At 43.5% G+C, this 22,425-nt stretch overlaps 1 protein-coding gene across 17 annotated transcripts in view; it reads right to left on the reverse strand.

Moving 5' to 3' along the window:
• The window catches only part of Rbfox1 (RNA binding fox-1 homolog 1), a 1,331,252-nt gene that overhangs the window by 519,198 nt on the left and 789,629 nt on the right, over positions 1-22,425 (reverse strand). The gene's annotated exons all lie outside the window — the stretch shown is intronic.

Below are 22,425 nucleotides of genomic sequence, written 5' to 3' on the forward strand. Positions count from 1 at the left end.
GGAATTTCCTCAATGGGAATGCCCACCAGGTTGGTGTCACAGGAGGCCTGGGGGAGGCCTTCTCCCGTGGTGGAACCTCAGTCAGCTTGGCTGACACCACACAATCCTCTGGTGAGTGAACATCCGGGGCTTCCACCACCCAGTGCTCCGCACCCTTCCGCATCCGCTGGGTCCCAGAGTAACTCAGGGAGCTCAGTGGCAGGGCCCTGCCTCTTCCTCACCACTTGACTTGATGAGCTGAGCAAACACATTGATTGACTCCTCAGTAAACGCTCAATCTCAAGTTCCTTAAAAAGGATGCAAAGTGGCTAATGGATGAGGAGAAATTGGCGGTAGCTGGAAGCACATTTCAGAAGTACATTTTGTTTATATTAAAACCTCATTTAAGTATCAGTGCAAGGAAAAGCTGCTAACGGGGCAAGTTTAACATGACTAATACTCTGACGACCTCAGAACATTCCATTTCCCTCAACCCAAGAGATACAATTTCAAAAACACTTTAAAATCACTAATATAGTAAGATGCAACTAATATGGCACAAATTATAACAAGAAGACACAAGCGCGATACTGAATATTTGCTGAGGAACTTAGTTGCAAATCTGATGTCTAATACGATGACAGGTTGCAAAACCAGCATTCCACTGCACCAGCTCCCCATTAAGTCCCGTTTATGATGCCTCAAATGGCACAGCTTTTCACAGATTAGTTCATCTCGAAGACTTTGTACTTGCAATGCTAATAAATGGACGGGCTTTGCCACCCACGCAAGCCTGCGATTCCGAATTTCGTAGGCAAATTCATCACATAAAACTCATCGTGGTTTGCAGAACAGCATTTACTTGGGTCAGTTCAACATAGAGAGCACTGATATATATTTTTGAGCAATTGGATTGACAGCCCCTTGCCCAACAATGCCACCCACCTCATGGACTGCCTGAACCAGGATGAGCCTCATAGAGTGTTGTAGGTGCTGCTTGCTCAGTGGAGACTTCCCCCAGAGCCAAGGCTCCACGGGACTTGAAGAGATTTTAGGGAAGAAAATCATAGGTGTATCAGGAGAGGTCTGTGCAAAGGAAACCTCTCAATCTTGGGTGTTAAATGGTCTTGCTCCAAGAAATCCGGCAGAGATCTCTGTGGCCTCTGCTCCCACTCACTCCATAGACTGCTCTCTTCCAAGCTGTTCTAGAAGTGCAGTGCTAGAAAATGGTTAGAAAGTAAGTGTTTAACTAAGATAACAACCAGCAGCCTGTCCTCTGGTCTCAAGAGAGGTGACTCTATTTAAACCGTACAAGAAACTGTCATTATCCCGGGCTCACAGGAGGCATATGAGTAGTCACATCAACCATGACACTGGGATGGGAATTTAAAGTGGCGATTCCATAGCACAGACCAAGTATTGTAAGTGAGCATCTTGGTTGAGAATGGGAAGGTGGCATTTATGATTCTTGAAAGTCTCTGCCTGGGTAATTTTTGTTTTTATGACTGTGTGTTATCAGGAGAAAAAAAATTATTTGCAAAAAAAGAAAAAAAAAATCAGTATTTCTAAGCAAACATTTGAAGAAATCCAAATATTTGTGGAGGTCCCACAGGAGATCCCTTGGAATGAAGTGAGAAGGTATGTGGCATAATTTTTGCATATTAAACATTTGAACATATTTTACATTTCTGCTGCTACATGCGGGATGTTCTAATTTTTCTGGGACCCTGTGACTAAGTCATTTATTTTTCCATTTTTAACAAAGACTTGGGTAAAAGATGCTATTTCCTTTCCACTTAAGTCCACCACACAGAAAAAAAGCACAGTGTGAAGACAGACAGTAGCCGAGCCCTGGTGTCAGCGCTGGGGAAGCCACAGCGAAGGCTGAGGCCGTGGCGCCACCTAGGTAGAGTGGCGGCTATTCGGTCACAGAGATGGACTCCAGGTTGTTGGAATGTGAGCCCAGAATTGTGTGGTTTTATATATTCATTTTTTTTTGGGGGGGGGTTGCTGGGGATCGAACCCAGGGCCTTGTGCTTACAAGGCAAGCACTCTACCGACTGAGCTATCTCCCCAGCCCAGTTATCTCCCCAGCCCTTATATTCATTTTTAAAAATTCTCTTTTAAGGAGAATTCAGAGATATGGATATTTGTGGGAAAGCTCCAGATTTTTAAATAATGGCAAATGTTTTAGTTTTTTTTTTTTTTTTTTCAGTGTGTGCTGAGAACATTGTCCCAGGGCAACCCACAGCTGAGTTGTGTACTTCTTGACCCTCACATAGAGCTCCCTGTGTTGACCAGTCAGTGCTTTATAAACCATCACTAACTAAAACTAACAACTTCTTGCACTCCAACACTGTGGCCATCAAGCCAGCAATGGACCAGGATTACCACTGTGCCCACCACATAACCAGGGTCCACTGCTGCCTGTGTGTGCAAGGTCCCTGCAGACTGTGCCTGCTCAACAGAACAAGTCTGCCCTGTCTGCACTGAGGCTGGCTCTGCTGCTTCTGCCCCACTGGTGGTACGTTTCTAAAAATGTGGCACCATGTGTTGGCCAACTCAGCCTTCCACGTGCACCCGCTACACATTGGTGAGTCTTGTTGCTTCTCTCTAATGTCCCTCTGATGCTACCATCAGTGAGAATTCCTTTTGCCTCTTCCTGCTCTCTCCATTTCCTATTTTGAAGCCTTCTCTCTGGGTCACAGCTTTTTGGGACTCAGTCGCCCCTGCTCATTCCAGAGAGCAGATGGTACACAGTGCACATGTAAAGATCTCTTTTTTTCTAAAAGCAAATTAATGCTCTATGTTCTTGGTTTTGAGCAGTTTCTTTATAATCTTCCTTGTATGCTTTTTTCCTTTATATTTGTACTATTTTTTCCTCCTATTTTCTGATTGGTAGGTTGGTGTCTCTGCCAAATTTGGAAAATTTTAGCTTTTATATCTTCAAGTATTTTTCTGTCCTATTTTTCCTCTCTCCTATCCTTTTGGAAATCTAATTTTATGCATTTCAATATTTGATACTTCTCATCGATTTCTGAGGACTTTTTAAAAAAATTCTTTGTCAATATCTTCCTTCTCTCTATTCCTCAACTCTATCATTCTACTCTGTCTTCAGGTTTACTAATTTCTTTATTCTGCATTTTACAATCTTATGTTTACATGTCAGATCTTATACATCTCAATTCTAGAATCTCAGTTTGGTTCTTGATTATAGTTTTAAATTGGTTTCTGAAATTCCCCATCGGGAAACTCATTATGTTCATCTTTTCCTGTAAGTCCTTCAATATTTATAATTGTTATTTTCAAGCCCTTAAATTCTTGAATTTCATCATTGGAATCAACTTGTATTTCTTTTTTCCTATTTCTTTTCCTAAATATTTTCACAAAGCACCAGGAAATAAATATTTGAGGTTTTGTGGAACCTGTAGTACCTATTAAAACCATTCAAATATGTTGTTGAAGTAAAAACTAGACATTATCAATATGGAAATGAATGGGAAAGGCTGTATTCCAATGAAACTGGAATATATACAGGGAGAGGTGACTGTCCCACAGGCTGTAGTTGGTCCACCCTTTGCTCTATATCATCAGGCAAATGTTTTTCTCTTTTACACATGTCTATTGTTTACTTGCATTGTCATATTGAGCACTGCAACTGCAGAGTGTTCAATATGTTGGACACATTGGAAGAATTCTGAATAGTGTTATAAAGATTTAAATGGTGATTGATTTTTGTTCTGGAAGTACTTAAATAACTCACACAAGTACTTGATTCTGTCAGGCCATGTTTTTGGGGAAGGTCTAGTTTGGTTTACACATAGTCTGCAGATTTAATCCTTACTATCTTACTAAAGGAAAGGGTTTGACCAACATTTTCTGAAAAAAGCCAGATATAAAAGAATTAGGTTTTGTGAGTAACATGTGATCTCAGTTACATATCATTTTTTTCACCCTTTGAAAACAATTTTTAAATATTCTTGTTGAGATAGGAAATGACAAACACAGGCTGAAAGTGAACTGATAGAAATCAATGTTCCATGCAAATGGATCCTAAAAACAAGCAGGAATAGCTACTCTCATATCTGACAAAGCAAATTTTAAGCCAAAGTTAATCAGAAGAGAAAAAGAAGGTCACTTCATACTGGTAAGGGGAATAACCCAACAAAAAGATATAATGATGGTAAATATTTATGCCCCAAACATGGGGGTACCTAATTACATAAAACAGATACTACTTGAATTAAAAATTAGATCAACCCAGTACAATAATACTGGATGATTTCAACACACTTCTCTCACTAGTAGATAGGTCAAAAAGACACTAAAATTCACTAAATACTCTTCAGATAAAAAATATTATCAATAAAATGGACTTAACAAACATCTGTAGAATATTTCTAGACGTGTCTAAAGTGTATAGACAACAGTTAAACACACTTTCTACCCAGTTGCTCACGGAACCCTCTCCAAAATAGACTATATTATAAGCCATGAAGCAACCCCTTGAAAATATAAAAAAAAATAGATCTAAGTCCTTGAAATTTTTCTCATCATACTGGAATGAAATAAAAAAGCAACACCAAAACTAAAAAAAACTACAGAAACTGTATGAAGCATGGAGAATGAACAATACGCTTATGAATGATGAATGTATGACAAAAGAAATCAGGGGAGAAATTTAAAAATTCTTAGAATTAAATGAGAATAGTGATACAACTTGACAGAATCTCTGACAGTTTGAAGGCATTTTTAGGAGGAAAGTTTATAGTGCTGGATGCCTACATAAGAAAATCAGAAAGATCCCAAATAAAAACCTAATGATGAATCTCCAAACAAAACAACTCCAAAACCAGTAAAAGGAAGGAAATAATTAATATCAGAGCCAAAATCAATGAAATACAGAATAAAAAAATATATACAAATGATCAATGAAACAGAGTTGGCCCTTTCAAAAGATGAACAAGATCGAGAAACTTTTAGCAAAATAACCAAAAGAAAAAAACACATAAATTAATAAAATTAGAGATGAAAAAGGAGAAATTAACATAGACTTTACATAAAACCAGAGATTCACTAGGGACTACTCTGAAAATTTATACTTCAATAAATTATAAAACCTAAAAGAAATGGATATATTTCTAGACACACATTACCTGCCAAAATTGAACCAAGAGAACACAGATAACATAAACAGACCAACAACTAGTAATGAGATAGGAACAGAAATAAAAACCTTTCCAACAAAGAAAAGCCAAGAACCAGATGGATTTTTAGTTGAATTCTACCAGACATTTTAAAGATGAACCAATGCCAATGCTCCTCAAATTATTCCCTGAAATAGAAAGGAATGGAACACTTCCAAATTCATTCTGTGAAGCTAGTATCTCACTCATACCAAAATCAGATAAGAATGCATTGAGAAAACTACAGACCAATATCCCTGATGTGCCTAGGTGAATGCAGAAATCTTAATAAAATATTAGCAAATTATATTTGACAACATATTAAGAAGATTGTACATTATGAACCAAGTTGGTTTAATTCTAGGATTGTAAAAATTGTTTAACAGGCATGAGTCAACACATGTAATTTACTGCCTTAAAAAGAATTAAGGACAAAATCTACTTAGTCATCTCAATAGATGCAGCAAAGACTTTTAACTAAATTTACAATCATTCATGACAAAAAAAAAAAAAAAAAACCACTGAAGAAACTAGGGGTAAAGGGAACCTACCATAACATCATAAAGGCTATCTATGATAAACTGAAAGCCAACATCATACCAAAGGAGGAAAAACTGAAATCATATCCTTTAAAATTCAGAATAAGAAAAGGATGACTGTTCTCATCACTCCTATTTAATATAGTACTTGAAATTCTAGCCAGAGCGAATAGGCAAGAGAAGGAATTACAAGCGTTATAAGTACTAAAGGAAGAAGTTAAATTATCTCTGCTGGTGACATGATCCTGGAACTAGAAGATCCAAAAAACTCCACCAGATGATGTCTAGAGCTCATAAACAAATTCAACTAAGTAGCAGTTTACAAGTAGCAGTTTATCAGCATATAAAAATCAACAATGAATCTGTTGAGAAAGAAACCAGGAAAACAAGTCTATTCAATATAACCTCAAAAAAATTAGGAATAAATCTAGCCAAAGAGATGAAAGACCTCTACAATGTAAACTATAAAACATTGAAGAAAGAAACTGAGGACCTTAGAAGATGGAAATACTCCCATGTTCATGAATAGGCAGACTTAATAATGTTAAAATGACTACACTACCAAAAGCAATACACGGGCTCAATGCAATCCTCATCAAAATACCAATGACATTATTCACAGAACTAAAAAACACAGTCCTAAAATTCATTTGGAAGAATAAAAGACCCAGAATACTCAAAGCAATTCTAAGTCATAAAAGCAATGCTGGGGGTATCACAGTACCTGACTTCAAATTACACTACAGAACTATAGTAACAAAAACTGCATGGTACCAGCATAGAAACAGACACATAGATCAATGGTACAGAATAGAAGACACAGAGACAAACCTACACAGATACAGTCATCTGATTTTGGACAAAGGTGTCAAATATATATACTGGGAAAAAGAGAGCCTTTTTAAAAAATGGTGCTGGGAAAAAGAGCTATCCATGTGTAGAAGAATGAAACTAAACCCTCACCTCCCATCCTGCACAAAAGTCAACTCAAAATGGATCGAAGTCCTCAGAATTAGACCAGAAAATATGCAACTCCTAGAAGAAAACATAGGGTCAACACTCCAGGATATAGCCAGAGGCAGCAACGTTCTCAACTGGACTCCTAAAACTCAGGAAAGAATGCCAAGGGTTAATAAATGGGATCACATCAAATTAAAAATGTTCTGCATAGCAAAGGAAACAATTCCAAATGTGAAGAGAGAACCTACAGAATGGGAGAAAATCTCTGTTCACTATTCTTCTGACAGAGTATTAACATCTAAACTACATAAAGAACTCAAAAAATTTAACACTCCAAGACTCAAATAACCCAAGTACTAAATGGGAAATGAATTAAACAGGTACTTCTCAAAGAAGGAATACAAATGGCCAATGAATGTAAGAAAAAGTCTTCAACATCATTTGCAATTAAGAAAATGTAAATTAAAACTACACTAAGATTTCATCTCACTCCAGTCAGAAAGGTATCCATCAAGAATAGGTATGAGGGCTGGGGAGATAGCTCAGTCGGTAGAGTGCTTGCCTTGCAAGCACAAGGCCCTGGGTTCGATCCCCAGCACCGCAAAAAAAAAAAAAAAAAAAAAAAAGAAAAAAAGAATAGGTATGATCTATCAAAATGTATAAATGAATTCTACTGTCAACTACAACTAATTAGAACAAATAAAATAATTTAAAAAAAAGAATATGGATAGTACACTGATACCAACTTTATTACCTCATGTACATGTGTGACAGTATGACCCATGTGATCCTACATGTACAATCAGAAAAATGAGATTATACTCCATTTATGTATGATCTATCAAAATGTCTAAATGCATTCTATTGTCATGTACAACTAATGAGAACAAATAAAAAATCATATATAAAAAATACTGGAAAGGAAGTGGAGAAAAAGAATACTTTTATACCATTGGTTCCATTAGTACAACTACTATGGAAATCAGTAGAAAGTTTCCTTAAAATATTAGACATGGAATCACCATAAAACCCACCTATACCATACCTCCCTGGTCTCGATCCTAGAGAATTAAAGTCATCCTACCACAGTGATACATGCATACCCATGTTTATAGCAGCATCATTCACAATAGCTGGGTTATGGAGCCAGGCTATGTGTCTGTCAATGCATGAATGGATAAAGAAAATGTGGTATGTATACACAATGGAGTTTTATTCAACCATAAAGAAGGATGAAATTATGATATTTGCAGGAAAAATGGATGTAATCTGAGAACATTATGATAAGCAAAATAAGCCAAACTTAGAAAGTCAAGGGTTCTATGCTTTCTCTCCTATGTGGAAGCTAGAGAGGAAACAGGAAAAGAAAGGTGTAGGGCAGGGCAGGGGGGTCTCATGAAAATAGAAGGGAGCTTAGTAGAGTTGAGGAAAAGGATGAGGGGCAGGGAGGAGAAGAAATCCAGAAACACTGGGGAGTGACACTGGTCAAATTATATTCTACATTGTGTGCATCTGCACATAAGCAACCAAGAAATCTCACCACTATGTATGATTATAATACACCTGCAAAATAGGGGAAAAAACAAAGCAATGTATTTTTGCCCGTGAGTTGTTCAAAGCCAGGCCACAGGCCAGACCTGGCTGGTGGGGTGTGGTTTGCTGACTCTTGCTCCAAGATATGCTTTAGACTCCTGAAGTCTCATCCTTTTGGAATCTCAAATGAATGCTCACAGCCTTCAGTATCTCTGCTTGGGCCTCAGCACATCCTCTCTGCTGGGACTCAGAGCCTGGTCCTGCATGGACATGGCCCTTGGCCGAGGAATAAGGGCCTGGAGGTTCCCACACAGCCCTCTCTTCCCTATACCTGTTCCCCACATTCCAGCCATGTCATGACCCCAGCCCTGGTCCCTATGCTCAGTGCATCCTCTGCTCTCTCCTTGGGCCCACCTTCCCCCACTATGGTCAACATATCTCCCCAGCCACAGGATGAGTTTATGTGACCTTCATCTCACGTCTCTATTCTCTGAAGGATCTCAACTCTGCGCCACAAGGAACCCAAGGTCTAAAAACTTCTGTCTCGTATATTTTGTCCAGCTTCAAATGTGTTTATGGTGGAAGTCATTCTAACATGGTCCAAAGCAGACCTTCTTGAATGTTCTGATACCTAGTCTTAGGGAAGCTCTCTGGGATAAAGTTCATCCTGCACCAAATCACCCAATGGCTGCCTGCTACTCTCATTCACCGTGTTAACAATAAAAAGTCCTACTCCTCAGTACTTGAAAACAATTTCGTTCCTACAATGCTGTAGGCACTAGAGAGCAGTCATAAAGGAGAAGCCAGCATCCCATCCCTAAGGGGATTAGGTTCAGTGGGAGTGCAGTAGCAGCACAGAGACCGTGAACAAGCAAACACGTAAATAAGCCAGATAATTACGGATTGTGGGTAAACGCAATGAAGGTGATCAGCGAGCTGACACATGAAGAGTAAGAGCAGCATTAATTAAGCTTTGGAAAGGTCATTCTGGCCCTAAGGAGCCAATGGAAGTCTAGTGATCATAATTTATTCTCCAAGCCAAGGCTTCATTGGGAGGGATGGAGATGCTATCAATAATTACACCAGTCGTAAATGGAGCTGGGACATATGCTTACCCTCCAGGAAGACAAAACTAGGAATGAGGTAAGATAGTTTGTAAAGTCCTGGAGGGGACGGGGTGAGAAGTCATGTTGACCTCATGCTGGGGAGAGAGGACTTGGAGAGGACTTCATGACTCAGGTGATATGAGGGATCCCAGCTGAAAGGTGGGGTGGACAGGCAGGGAGGAGCTGGGAGTCAAGGGTGAGTTCTGGCCTCAGCAATGAACTGGGAGCTGTTCCATCACCAGGAAGCAAGAGCAGACTGTGTGTGTGTGCCGGGGCCAGGTGAGGGCTGCAGGTTTGCGTATGTTGAGTTTCAGTAACATTTAAGTTGAAAAAAAAAAAGCAGCATTTAGGTTACAAAGACTGAGAACTCAGGTAATGTTCGAAGCTGCGGACCACATCTCCTTTAAAAGATCTGCATCTGGGAGGAGCAGTTGAGCTCTTATAATACCTTGCTACGTGTCTAACAAATGGCTTTTTTATTTTTTCTGTCTTCATTAGCTTTACTTATATCTGTATTTCATGCCCTCTAGCAAAGTATACAGCCATTGCCAGCAAGATGTTTGTACATTTTTAGCAACGTGTGTAGTAGATGCTCAATGCGATATTTTACAGCAACATCATTATTCTCGCATGGCCAAAGAACCAGCACTTCTCGGGAGTGAAGCCTTGGAGTAGCCTCAGAGGTCAGCCTGTAAAGAAGCTGTAATACCTGTCTCCACCAGGTGGGGGCCCTTGTTTTTCACACTGCAGGGGAAGATGTGTTCACCCAGGGATACTCTGTTGACCAGGAGTTAACTTCTCTCAGCAGTAAATGTAGCCAGAATCAGTTGTCACTAGGCTACTCTGGGCAAAACTATGCACTAAAAATTTTCCAAGCTGAGTTCTACTCACTGGCTCATGGTCGCCCCCTCCCAACCACTTTCTTGCCAGCTCTGGTTTTGTGGACCATCATCAATATGCCGTCTGTATCGTTAGTTCCAGTCTCTGGATCAGCACCACCTGAGTGGCTGAGGGTGCTGGGGGAAGGATGGCTAACTCTCAGGCATTTAGTGCAAGGCAGGTTTGGGGAAATGTACCAGACAGGTTGCTCTCGGCTATTTAGAAAATGATGTTTCCTAGGGCTATCCTCCCAAAGCACTTTATGCAATGGGAGATGGCTCTACATTCGAATATTTGGGAGCAAATGAGTGCAGGCAGGTGAATCAGAACCACTTAAATACTGACAAGAGTCCAGTGTTTAATCCAGACATCTGTAAAAACATGCCCGCAGTGTAAAGTTGTCAACACACAGATGCGATTGAGATTCAGGACACATCGCCACTGAAAACCACACTCAGGAAAATGGTCCAGGACTCCACATCTCTAAGTTGTTGGGCACTCAGCAGAAGACTCTGGAGTGTGCACATGGACCTGGGCATCTCAGGCAGACGAGCTTTCAGAAATCACATCTTCAGGGCTTCTAGCCAGAGAGCTTCCACGTTCTTAAAAGCAAGCAGCAAATGAGAAATCACACCGGGGAAGAGGAGACGGTGGGTGTACAGAGTGGTGGACGAACGCAGGCTGCTCGTGAGTGGGATGTTACCCATCACAACCCAGCGCCCTGGTTAACCCCTCAACCCCAGGGAAGACCCTGACTGCCAGCAAACAAAACTTGAGTGAGTGATCAAGCACAGCGAGATCGACCACTCGGCCGACCCAGCATTCCCACAAGAGCAGCCGTGGGGCATTCTCCAAGAGAGGGAGGGGGGCGGGCAGAAGAACAACCCCGTGCAGCCAGCATGCTGGGGAAATCCAGGAGCCAGCACGCCGGCTCCCCGCAGTCATGAGGGGACGGTGCAACCTCGTGGCCACTGTTTGGCCTTCTCGTTTGAATTCTCCCTGCAGCAGAGCTGGAGAAAAACTCAAGGGCAAACTGTATGTTAGGGAAATGATCTGAGAAAATACCAGGTGGGGATGGAAAAGTGGGACTTGGAGCAGGAGGCGGCCAACTGGGTGCTCTGGCAAGAAGCACAAGGGGAAGGTGACCCATCGCAGAGCCTCGGCCCCGGCGAAGAGGATCACTGGTGTCCTCAACCAGGAGCCTGAGGATGTCCATGGGACCCCAGGCATGGCTGCGGGCATCCAGCAGCCCCGGAACCCGCCGCTCACCCACTCACACGAGTGTTTCACTCAACACGTGGGCGCCATCTATAAACGCTTCTTGTCATAAGTTTCACATGATCACTGCCTCGCTTTATACGCCTCCTGAGTAGAAATCACGGAACAAGGAGATAATAAAGCAGTGGCAAAGCCAGTGCGGCGAACATAGGCGCTGCAACGTACTTCATCTGCCGCTGCTGGACGCGAGAGGGAAGAACTGCTACCAGGAACCGCGGAGGAAGAAGTTCACGGCAGTCAGGGCCAAGTCCCCGGCCACCAGGCACCCCGTGCAGCCCTGAGGTGCTCTGGATGCTCTGGCGTCTGACTCTGGAAGTCTTGTTTGAGATGGAGGAGCCTCATTTCAGAACCCCAGCAGAATGCTGGCGGTGTGTGAGCGCACCCACAGTCCCCTACCTAGAGAGGGACAGCCCGTGACCAGGAGGGCAGGACTAGGGACCCCATGATCATTGCCCACTGGTGTTACACCTAGGTATGTCACATTACTTGGCAAATGGAATTCTACTGATAGATCTAGGACTGTGGACTTTTATAAAGGGAGATCATCCGAGATTACCCGGGTGTGCCCAGCGACGTCACATGAACCCGTAGAAGCAGAAGAGGAATCAACCAGAGAGATGCCACAGAGGAGAGAGAGGCAGGTAAGAGCCAACTCAGAGTGGAGGGTCAGCACAGCCTCTAGAAGCCCAGAATGGCCCTCAGCTCACATCCAGAGAGGAAACGGAGACCTCAGTTCTCCACCTGCAGAGAAATGGATTCTCCACTTAGAGGTGCCTGAGGTGCCGGTCTCGCCGACACTTTGATTTTAGCCTGGTGAGATACATGGACTCCTGACCCAAAGACCTGCATGGGAATAAACTTGGATTCTAAAAACTATGACCATCATGACAATTTGTGAGGGCAGCAACTGAAGACCAGCACCAGAAGATTTCCACAAAGGTTACTCTGAATGCACATTATGGCCGTCTAGAAGGACGCCAGCTTAAGCAGCGAAGATGGCCTTCTGGGTTTGACAGATGGGGTACCATGGGCAGTTGGCAGGTGCCACAGACATGGAAGATGGAAGGTTGATCCATGCGCTCCCCTGTGGCCATGCCTGTCCTGGACTCTCTCTGGCCTCAGCTTCACTTGCTGCTATTAACCTGTGGTGTATGCTAGGTCTGCTATTGGTTATTGGAATCAGGAAGACTCACTTCCATGTGTCTTTGGAATGGCAAATTCTGTGGTTTCCACCATGAACCAGTACCTGACTGGTTGGGTTTTAGAAAATAGGTGAGCTGGGTTCACAATGGTTGGGAATAAAAGGTTAATGTTGCATGTCACTTCCATATGCAATCTAAAGAAGCCAAACTCATATCCTGTAATTCGCCAGTTCAGAAGACAGGATTGAAATCAGTTTTTCCTGTTTTTGAGCCAAATCTTTGTATTTTATTTGCATTTCTACAAAGAAAACTAGCATACGGAGAAAAACCATTTCTACCGCCTATTCATTCAATATTGGCAGCCTTAACTGTAGTGGGACCCTCAATAGGAACACGCAGATTCCTAAGATTGTAGCTACTGTTCTAGAAACATGTCTATACTTAAGAAAAAAAAAAAAAATCCTACTTGTTAGTCTGGATCAAAGAAGTAGCTGTCAAAGAAATTAACCAGGAGCACCTGAAACTTTTCACATAAAATACCTGGCTTATTTGGTAGTTACTTAAATATTCAATTAACCAGGTGAGACATTTTCCAGCTGTCCTTAACAGGAATCTGCAAAGATGTGACCTCGATTCTAGGGCTAAACTCACACTCCCAAGACATAAAGCACATATTCTCCTGGCATCTGCATCTCACTGTGGAGCTGAGCATTTTAGTCCCTCATCCCAAAGTGGGTTTGTTCTTACCCTGAGCTGGGATGGTCAAGGACACAGGAGACAGTGTGCTGGACATGGTGTCAGAACAAGTGGTAAAGCCAGAAAACAGGCCTGGGTTCCATCTCAGGTGTGATTCTTGGAACCAACCCTTAACCTCCCTTCCTCTCTCTGTAACTGCAGGTTAAAGGGACTCTCTTTTTGATTATTATTATTCCATAGAGATTTATTTGTTTTTAATTTCTTATTTTTCAATTTATTTTATTCGTTCTAATCAGTTATACATGACAGAATGCATTTATACATTTTGATAGATCATACCTAGATGGAGTGTAACTTCTCATTTTTCTGATTGTACATATTACAGGATCACATGGGTCATGCAGTCATACATGCACATGAGGTAATCATGTCTGCTTCACTCTACTATCCTTCCTTCCCCCATACCCCTTCCCCTCCCTTCACTCCCCTCTACCTAATCTAAAGTAACTCTATTCTTCCCTATCCCCCCCATTATTGTGAATTAGCTTCCACATATCAGAGAAAACATTCAGCCTTTTGTTTTTTTGGGGTTTGGCGTATTTCACTTAGCATGATATTCTCTAACTCCATCCGTTTACCAGTAAATGCCAGAATTTAATTCTTCTTTAAAACTGAGTAATACTCCATCACATATACATATAGCTAGATCTATCTATCTATCTATCTATCTATCTATCTATCTATATACCACATTTTCTTTATCCATGCATCTGTTGTGATTTTCTTATGCATTAATGTGTAAAGCATTTTACTATGTTAGATGGGTCCAATGAGTCAAGCTTTAAGGTTCCCAGGCATGTGCTACCAAGCGCTCAGAAGTATTTTGGGGGTTCAGGAAGCATGTTTTCCCCTGGAGTGAGCTCAGCCACTGTGACAGGTTAATAATAGTTATCTACTATTCCCTGGCTATGGAGATCGGGACCTTACACAGAAGGACAGGTACTGCAGTGTCACGCTCGCATGGGGAATCTAAAGAAGCAGCAACCAGAGAGGCAGAGAGCAGAATGGAGGTACTGGGGTGGAGCGGAGGGAATGGGGAGACGCTGGACAAGGACACGACATTTCAGTTAGAAAGGAGGGCGAGGTCCAAGAGGTCTATTACATAGCTGAGAACTAGGTATCGCACTCCTAAAGCCTGCTAAGAACGATTCTAAGGGCTCGCACATTTGCTAATTAGCTCCAGGTGACCATTGCACAACACACACACACACATATGTTAAAACACCATGGTGTATACAATAAATATTTTGTTCATCAATTTTAAAGAAAGGCTTATAAAAAGGGCCAGTGCCTAGAGAGATGGAAGATTTGCTGCAGAGGAGGGTCTAGGAAACACATACAGAATCACAAAGAACCCGAGGCACGAGGAGGCGGCGGGCGCACAGAGGTAAAGATGTGGACAGAAGCGGGCTCCTCAGGGGGAGGCGCGTCGAGGCTAGAGGGGCAAATGACGAAGGCAGGGGATCTGGCTGCATCAGTCCCCTCTAAAAGGACACGTGGGCAACTTCTGGTGTAAGACAGCTGAATGAAAGCAAATTCTGAATTAAGTTGCAAAGACTACAACATGAAAGATCAGAATATAAACCTTTGTGCAGCCGCCACTGCGGTCTCATACGTTTACGGTTACAGAGGACTCCCCGTGTAGAAGTGCTCTCCCAGGAGCCGGTAAAACCCAAGGACAGAACCGAGTAAGGAGGGCTTAACAAACACGCCCTTCAGTCCCTCTCTCGGCCCACACCTGCCAATCAAGGCTCCGCTCTTCCCAGGTCATGGCTGAATGCTGGGGTGAGACACAGGGAGCCCAGGACATAACCCCTGCCCTCCAGGAGAGCAGCTTTATCTCAAATAAGATAGTCTCTATACGCAAGGAATAGTATACCCTATTTGGTTTTAAACTGCATATCAATAGGGTAATAAGGTTAAGGATTTGTAATTAAATCAAAGGTACCAATACACATCAGAATCAACTACACAGTTTAAAGGATTTTTGTTTGTTTGTTTGCTAGTTTTTATTCTTGCTTTTAAGAGCAACGTCTCAGACCCTCAAAGAACAACACGTGTGTTTGGCGGAATGCAGTAACAAAGCGTGACAGACCAGGTGGCTTACGCAAAAGAGATGTACTTTCTCACAGCCCTGGAGGCGGGAAGGCTCAGAGCGAGGCTCTGCAGGGCTGGTTTCTTCACAGGCCTCTGTCCTTCTGTATGCTGTCCTCTCCCTGTGCGCTCACATGGTCCTCTCTGAGTGTGTCTATGTCCTGATCTCCTCTTCAAGTTCACCTCGTTCATCTTGGCCTAGGTCCCACCCACACAGTCTCATTTTATCTTAGTCACCTCTTTCAAGACCCTGCTTCCAGAGGGCATGGTGGCACAGTCCTGTAATCCCAGCAACTTGGAAGTCTAAGGCAAGAGGATTATGAGTTCAAACCCGGCCTCAATAGCTCAGTGAGGCCCGGAGCAACTAAGTGAGACTCTATCTCTAAATAAGATATAAAAAGGGCTGGGATGTGGCTCGGTGGGAAAGCACCCCCCAGGTTTAAAAAAAAAAAAAGGAGAAGACCCTGTTTCCAGGTCCAGCCATACAGTGGGTACAGGGAGGGAGGAGGAGTTCAACTTGGGATCATCAGGGCGCAGTTCATCCCATGACAACTTGGTGATCCAGTGTGAGGCTCAGACATCAAACGCTTTGCCAGCCAAGTTTTAAAATTGGGTTCTCAGTTCTCACTCTCTAATCTGCCCAGTCTAAGCAATGGGTTAGAAACGGATTCGCTCTGCAGTCCATTTCCAGATACTTTATCCAATTAGTCCGAGGGGAGCTGGGGAAAGGTACTTTTTATAAGCTTCTAGGTGGCCTTTGAAGGGTCCTCTAAGAAGGATTAACTTCTCAGAGTGCAGGCTGATGACCGCAGATTGCCCATTATCAGCAGGGATCTGTGAGGTCCCTTGTGATTGGCAGAAATGTCTCAGTTCTGCAGAGGACCAAGCTCCAAAGACCCTGGAACAGCCCCACGTTTCTCTCGCTCGTGGAAATGGAATCGGGCAGGGGTCGACAAATAACCCCCCTTGCCCTGTGCACACAGCGTGGGTGATCCCTTTCCCTGACCACCCACACTAGACAGCAGAGGCAAGCCACAGAGGCAGCCGGGAAGTCCTGCAGCCTGCGAGGAAGAGGCAGCTTTAGCAAGCCGTTCACCAAACCCTTCTCCGCCATCCTCCAAGTTTACCTCTCTCCCCAGAGTATCAGTAGGCATGCTTTGATCATGAAAAACAAGGAACCGGTTCTGACTAACTTCAGCAGAAATAGATCACTCAAAGGATATGAGAGCTCAAGGGATGGATGGACGGATAATCAAGCTTAAATATATAAAGAGGGGAATCAAGGTGGATCTGGAGTCCGGCCCTGGGAACTCTCTCTTCAGTCAGTCTAACCAGGATATCAGCAGGGAAATGAATCGAGTCCTGGGTTCCAATCGCGCTGCATCTGCACACTCAACCCCCAGCTCAGGAGGGAGACGCCATTGGCCAGCCTTGGCCAAATCAAGGGTGCTGGGATTCCGCATCTCTTCAAGACTGCACATCAGGCAGGAGTACGAGCCCCGAAGGACAGGGGCGTGCTGGCCACCTCAGGCTGGAAATGCTCGCTGGCTTTTGGGAACAAGAAAACGTGTGCCCACACCCTACGTTCACCTGTGAACATCCAGTTTATCTTAGGCCACAAAGGAAGACAAGAGGCTGGGCTGTCTTGAGGCCATTTTTCTGAGGGCCACAGTGGGGCTTACCTGCACCTCAGGAGGGAAGCTTTCTCTTCTTCCCTCCCCACCCCCTGAAGCCTGCCTGCCTCCTCCTACCCCTGCGCAGAGGAAAGGCAAGTGCCCGCAGGCCCCTCCGCCGTTCCCTTTCCCCGGCCAAGCCACCCCCACTGCTGCAATGGCATTTAGATCTCAAAGGAACCGAGCCGGGAAGACAAGTCCTCCTGGCTGAGGCATCAGTCACAGAAATGAAGAGCAGCTATGACAAATTGAAATGTCAGCATTATTAGTGGTTTTGCTCAAAGCTGTTTGATACTGATTTAATGATAAAACAAGAAATGGAACAGATCCGCCCTGGAAAGGGGTCTGATGACTGGGGATAATGGGCTAAAATTAACGCAAGGGTGGGGAAGACCGAACATGCCATGGGGCTGGAGCCTCCCCCCCAGGAAGTGCTAAACTGCCTAGGGACACTCAAAGAAGGACAGGTTCTTCCACACGCCTGTGCGGTGCAGGGCTCAGCAGCACAGGTGAAGGACAGTGGCTACCTGGACGGCTCTTGGCTTACTCATGTTTCCCAATGAAGTTGGAGAAATTAAAACCTGAGACTGGTTGGCTGATTTCTTGGTCCATTCCTTTGTGCTCTTTAATGAACATTCTAGCAAAATCAGGGAGCCCTGGGATTCAAAGGAAGAGTGCAGAACACGGGCTGGATGAGGACGGCCTTCTTTGAAACATGTTTTGCGCATCTGTGAATATTTGATTTGAGTGGGGCGGCTATTTGTGGAGTTTATCTGGTGGACCTCGTTTCTGAGTTGCTAGAAGTTAGAAAGGCAACAAACCCCATTAGCCTGGAGAACACCACAAAGATGGGGCCATTAGTTAGGTAGGATTTAAGCAAGCAAACAACCAACGTTTCCTTCTTGCATGTGTGTGGGTACACAGACACACACACACGCACACACGGGACTGGTTTAGAGTCAGGGACACTATCCATGGAAGTCTCAGGCCTGTGTCCTGAGGGTCCTCTCTGCAAGTCCCTACCTAGCCTGGATTCTTGCTGTTCCCCTGAGCTACCTGCTGAAGTCTGACTTGAGTCAATCATTTGGATGTAAATAGTGGGGGCGGGGTTCACTTCCAGTGGGTGTATCTTGAAGACATTATTCAGAAAAGCAAATCACTTTTCTCAAGGAAAAGGATTCTTTGGGGATAATTAAATCATGTTTGGCAGAAGACAGTTCCCAAGACTGTAGAAAATGTTCCCCCATCTCTTGGCAAGTCCCGTAATTTACTTTCTGAGGGGACCCAAAGTTAACTGGGATAAACTTGTTCTTCTGATGTAGACTGATGGAGTTCAGTCATTAGGCTTGGGACACAAAAATCAGCTCATGTTACTGGTGTTTCAGGCCCTTGTCTCAGATCCGTATACTTGACAAACTTTCTCACTGGGGTATGGGAAAAGGTAGTGAACTGTGAGACTTCTGAAGGAAGGACTCAATTTTAAAGTGATAGATAAATATCTTCCACCTTTTAACATAAGATGTTTATGAATGTACATTCACTTGTCCATCTTTTAGGCTAAAGCATTTTCTTTGAGTGATTTATCTGCAGATAGAAATTTCTCATTGCCCTTCCCATATAAACCTCGGAACATTTCAGTCAGGGGTCAGTCAACTGTGGCCCATAGCCTGGTTTTTGTTTGTTTGTTTGTTTGTTTTTGTTTTGTTTTTTTGTGTTGGTTTGGGGTCTTTTGTATTTCTGGTCTTGTTTTTGTTTTTGTTTTGATACCAGGGATTGAACCCAAGGGTACTAAACCACTGAACCGCATTCCCGACCCTTTTTATTTATTATTTTTGAGACAGGGTCTCGCCAAGTTACTTGGGGCCTCACTAAGTTGCTTAGAGCCTCTTAGGTTGTTGAGGCTGGCCTTGAACTTGTGATCCTTCTGCCTCAACCTCAAGTCACTGTGCCACCATGACTGGCCCATAGCCTGTTCTTATAAATAATGTTTTTGGGGACCCAGTCTCAATCGTTCCATCTATAGCTACTTTGCAGGATCAACAGGAGTAGATGCAACTGCAATCCCATGGCCTACAAATACTAACATCGTTACAATCTGGCTCTTTTTGGAAAAAAACCTCGCCAAGCTTCCATCTGTTATATCACTCTGGCTGTGCTTAAAGTGGAGTGGTAACACCAAGCCCACCCGAAAGATTCTGATTGCACCCCCTTTCCAGATCCGTGAGGGCTGGATTTCCACTAATATCTTAGTCCCCTCACCCGCAGCTAACTGAACTAACTTTCGAGTCTTGCTTTCACAGACTGTTTCCCAAGCATTTAACTTAGTTTTCACAGAAACAGCTCTTTTTCTTACTGCACTCATTTTTCACCAGTTTACATAATATTCCACTAAATAATGTAATTACAATAACAAGTGCAGCTGGCAGAAGCAGCTCTGGGAACCCAGACAACTGACTCTTGGCAAGCGGACGCCTCAGCGGGTGAGGGGAAAGGTGAGCTGTACAGAACGGTGCATCGCAGGGGGCGGTGGCCCTCGGCCAACCTGCCTCCAGAAGGGACCGGGCAGGCTGTGTTCATCTGGGCAGTGGGATAAGTGGCGGCTAACAAAGTGAACGTCTTGCATTCACGCCCTTTCCTGTATTGATTGGTCTCACAGATGCATTTTGGGTTATGATTATTTGACAAAAGCACACCTTTTCTGCCAGCCTGCAAGGTTCTGGAGAACAAGAACTAAGGTGGTCATATTGCATCATTGTATCTACACCACCTAGCACAGTGACTGGCATTTGGTTAATGCTAAAAAAAAAAAAAAAAAAAAAAAAAAAAAAAAAACCTGTCTTGAATAAATAATTAAATATTAAATGGAGATGGCCTTACATGAGCCATCATGAATTTTGTGAAGTCTGACCAAAGAACTATATGGGAGAGGGAGGATTACACTTCCTTCTTTGCTGTCCTAAGAGCCAAGGTCAGCCTGGACCATGGGGCAGGGCAGCAGGGCCGGGGAAGTGTTGAGAGGCAGGGATTCTGATAGCTCAACTCCAGGCATTCCGAAAGATATGCTAACTGATACCCGGATGCAGGCCATGGGTTCAAGCCAAGATGATCATTAGCAGTTTGCAATCTCCATCACTCTTGTATCTAGCAGAAATTAGAAACTTGCTTCTAACCGGCAAATTAAATATTGATAATGCAGATCTGCTGTACAGCATCTTTCACAGGCTGGAACCATGATTTCCATGTTCCTAAACCTTCAGTCATTTGCATTCTGCTATCGCCATCTCTGTCATAACTGAGAGTGATCTGTAACATCAGGTGGCTAATATTTATCTTTAAAGCAACTCATTTTTAACCTAAGTAAATGTGTTTGCCAGGAAAACTGTATGGTACTACAAATGAAAAGCCAATATTAGTAGTCATAAATAAAGGTTAATAGAAAAAAATTAAACCTAATGAAACTAATAATTACTAAGAAATCTTTCCTACACCAGGAATTGTTCTTAGATCTCATATGCATTCATTGCTCTAGTCTTCATTTGCATGTATACACACAGATGCAGGCACACACTCACACCTGAGCACCCACACTTTGTAAAGTTGGTGTGAGTCTTATCCCTAATATATAGATGAGAAGTTTGAGAAGCAGTGGATTTAAGTAAAATGTTCATGGCTATCAAGTTGCTATATTTGCAAAGTCCAGATTTTATCTCAGTGGACTGAGCACCTGGCCCTTAATTCTTAACTGCAATATTTTGCAAACAATGTTTTTAAAGTCTGGTTGGATTCTCTGCCTGCCTCAGGCTCCAAGCCTGAGGCACACTCCCCTTCTGCTAAAAGAAAGCTTAGAAAGTGTGAGAGTCTTGTTACAGCTACTTTAGTTTAAACCGAGAGTTTCTCGTTGACATAAAAAGGATTGAGAGAGAATTGAAAAGGGAATAACTTTCTAAAAGAATCGGTGTTCACTCCTGGGAAGCTGAGAGTCTCACGCAGGGTAAGTGTCTTCCACTCCGGGAAACACTGAGCTGGGAACTGACTGTAGCACATATATTTTCCAGAATGTTTTGCTCATCATTTCCGTCTTTGAGGGTCCAGGGAACATTTTAGGGGTACATACTCAACTAGCAAAGGCTCCTTTTCTCTAACAAGACAATCTTCTCCCAGTAGATGACTACGGGCAGCTGGCCCTCCCTGTGTCCCTTCCCTGGACAGATCCATTGGACCAGAGTGAATAAGTAACCTGATCAGACCTCTTTTCCAGGAATCCCTAATCATGATCCATTGGTAGTTCCTCCCTGTTCCTGTAAGAAGTGATATAGCATCCATTACAGGGCCTGGAAGGTATCGAGTACATTACAAGGTAGAAAGAACCTTTCTCAAGAGAAAATTCCAGAATGGATCTACAAAGAGAAACAAAGAAAGGAGAGAGGGCTCGCTCTGTGAGGTTTGATAGCTTTCCAGTTAATTCCAAGCTCTTTTCTTTGGAGACCCCAATGTATGGGTATTTTGAGGGTTTTTTTCCCCTGCTTAGGCTACCCCAAGTCAGTGCCAATCATTCTCATTTGAACAAGCCTAGCTAGGAGAGAGGGGCTTTTCTTCTGAGTCCACCCCAAAATGCCACCTGGAGAGGCTGCCCTCTGAATCGTCCTTCAGTGCTGGGAGTAGGGGGGCCACAGATAGGCCTCAGTGTGCTCCCTGCCTGGCATTCCCTGGAGGAAGGGAATGAGCCCACGGCTGGGGAGCTTCGCGTTCACAAGGGTTAACCCCGCAGACTGGGAGGACGGGAGCTTTTCAAGTACTTCCCTTAAATCATTATCCGGTCAACAATCCTAGAAGGAAAACAGTCCCATCTTACAATCAGGGAAACTGAAGTGGAAGACACTAAGGGACACGTAGACCTGGGCTTTGGGCCTGAGCCCATAATCAGTCTCTACCCTGGTCCCGCATCCTACAGGGACTCCTATGGCTCCACTGACCATGCTGCTGATCAAGATTTGGGTCCATGGGACAGACGCTGGTGTACCTGGAAGCCACACCTTGGCCCTAGGGAACAGCGCTCACAACAGATCTGTTCATCAGTCCCAAAGCCAAAGACCACGTGGTAACAAATGAATACTAAGAAGAGTGGGCACTGGAATCCCCCACTCTGTGCCCACACAACCTTTCCAATGGGTAGACTGGTGGGAGAGATAAAGGGGTACTGAGGTCACTGCGTCTGCCTCTTAGTTTGTCTCTTGGTTGGTTCCTGATGCCGGGAAGGCAGATGTCAACAGTGGGTTTAAGACAACCACACATGCCTTCTT

Source organism: Sciurus carolinensis, chromosome 18 (assembly GCF_902686445.1).
Source record: "Sciurus carolinensis chromosome 18, mSciCar1.2, whole genome shotgun sequence".
NCBI classification, from domain to species: Eukaryota; Metazoa; Chordata; class Mammalia; order Rodentia; family Sciuridae; genus Sciurus; species Sciurus carolinensis.